Below are 2,254 nucleotides of genomic sequence, written 5' to 3'. Positions count from 1 at the left end.
ATAGCACGTGATGCAGATTACTCTCCCAATGGTGGGCTTTGGAACCTTCTGTTTGGAGGGTGAAATTAAAAAAATAATCATTTAAAAAATAATAATCAGATCCTAGATGGAGGCTATTCAATAGTCCAACTGAAAATATCATGAAAAAGGAACTAGTGTTGAAGGTACTGGCTGGAGGACGCCCACGTCTGACTGGCTCCAATGGGTGCCATTGTGCCGATGACACCCATTGGCCCACCTCATTCAATGACGTCTGATTTAACCACGTCATCAAATGGGGCCCGGAACAAAGCACACAGTCGGTCTGGGTAACATGTCAACCAGCCTGGAGTTCCCCGAGACCCTCGGGAAACCCCAGACCTGCCAGCCCTTCACCCTTATTACCGTACTCCCCAGCACGGGAGTCCAGTACCACTAGTTCTATGTTAGTGCATTTGTTGGCGAGCGGTATATATACCCCACCTACGAACATGCATGTAAACTAATGGTTTTAAGCTTTTGTTAAAAGTGCGTTTTTGACAAATTTGGACTCCGTATTTTATGTTAGTTACTTGTAAATAAAAATCAGAATGACTTTTAAGGTTTTTTTCTTTGAACAAAAATAAAGTTTGAGCCGCAGTGCATGCTGGGAAAACATGTGACGCATTTCCCGCAACCTAATGATTTTAAGTTTGCCTTGCTTCGCACCTACTTTTATTACAAAAGTTGTGAAAAACAACCTTACTTTGTAAAGTTTACTTTTGAATATTTATTTCTGATCTTTTGTGATCACCATGGTGGAAAAAACGTGAATGTTGGTCTGCAGCAAACTCCGACGTTGTTGGAGTTAGGGAGCTAGCTAGCTAGCTCCATTAAATAGTCTTGGCCACTAGCTAGCTAGCTAGCTGACATCTTTGAGTTGGAATTTCCGCCGCAAACTCCAAGTAAGCCACCTGTATCAAAGACAAGGCTCAGACCCAGACTGTCATCATCTAAAGATGACATAGCCATAACTGTATAAAATACAGCGATCTCCTACCGCATTTTGTGGTTGTAAATAGTGATGTGACGTTCTGTTTCGAGGCTTCGAGGCGCGTGAGGAGTAGTGGAGGAGGAGCTTCCGCGAAGCGCGTGTCGAGGCCATAGACNCAATTGAACAAAAGCTAAACGAAATTACAATTAAAAAAAATATTTGAAAAAAAAATAAAACAAAAAACTTTTTTTTTCAAATAAGAAACCGAAACGAAATGTTGAAAAATGAAAACCAAAAAAGATAAAACTTTTCAGAAAAGAAAATGAGAAATTTCAAAGATCAAAACAATTAAACAAGCAAAACGAAATTACAAAAAAAAAAAAAAAATTGATGTGAAACTAAAATGAAATGTTGAAAAATGAAAACCAAAAACTTACCGGAAGAGGTAGGTACTTTAGGATTTAGACGGGAGAAGCTTCCAAGATGGCGGTCCGTGCAGACTACCTTTCTTGAGCTGTAGCATTCTGATCCCAAAAAAACGTTTTTGACCTCGTTTTTGAATCGCTACATCGGTTTAATTGACCCTCGCTCTGTTATTTTTATTTATTTTTACCACTTGAAAGGTGGGAAAACAACATTTTAGGACTCTTAGAAAGTAAAAATGCTACGGGAAAAACCTGATGCCTCGGACAAGCTAGCTGCTGCCCCCAAAAACCAACAGATGGCGACAAGTGACCACGAATATGCAATGGAGGTATCCTCGGCGGCTGCTAAAAGGAAAACCCCAATTACACCCACCAAACCCTCTGTTCCACCTAACAAGGTAATTGTTTCCAACAAAAGTGATGCCGAACTGTCAGCTCTGACCGCAGCCATTGTAAAACTGACTGAGAGGTTTGATGATTATGAAGGAAGACTTCGCGAAAACTCCGTGATTCTGGCAAATCTAACAAAGATCACCGAAGTAAACGCTGCTGATATAAAGGAATGCAAATCTAAGGTGCGTGATTTGGAAAAGGATGTATCTGTGCTGAAAAGAAAAAATGCTGATCTAAAAGAGAGGGTGGTGGAGATGGAGCGCTACAAACGGCGCTGGAACTTGAAGCTACAAGGTTTGAAGGAAAAAAGCGAGGAAAATACACACAAAGAAGTTCTGGATATCCTGGCAAAGATCGCCCCACAGCACACTTCGGTCCTGGACATCGCTGTGGATACCGTGCACCGCCTGAGGAGAAGAGAGACCGGGAGGCACCGCCAAATCATCATCCAGTTCACGATGAGGCACTACCGAGACATCTTCTG

The 2,254-nt window shown here is 41.6% G+C and overlaps 1 long non-coding RNA gene across 2 annotated transcripts in view; it reads right to left on the bottom strand.

Moving 5' to 3' along the window:
• The window catches only part of LOC112155679, a 2,600-nt gene extending 1,473 nt beyond the window's left edge, over nt 1–1,127 (bottom strand). Inside the window, exon 1 of one of the 2 annotated variants that reach the window (XR_002920830.1) lies at nt 1,019–1,127. This is a non-coding gene — a long non-coding RNA (uncharacterized LOC112155679). The remainder of the gene's footprint in view (nt 1–1,018) is intronic. The other variant, XR_002920829.2, reaches the window with a different exon arrangement.
• Between the last annotated feature and the right edge of the window lie 1,127 nt (nt 1,128–2,254).

This window comes from Oryzias melastigma, linkage group LG18 (genome assembly GCF_002922805.2).
Source record: "Oryzias melastigma strain HK-1 linkage group LG18, ASM292280v2, whole genome shotgun sequence".
NCBI lineage: Eukaryota > Metazoa > Chordata > Actinopteri > Beloniformes > Adrianichthyidae > Oryzias > Oryzias melastigma.
This window is presented reverse-complemented; position numbering and strand designations above follow the sequence as displayed.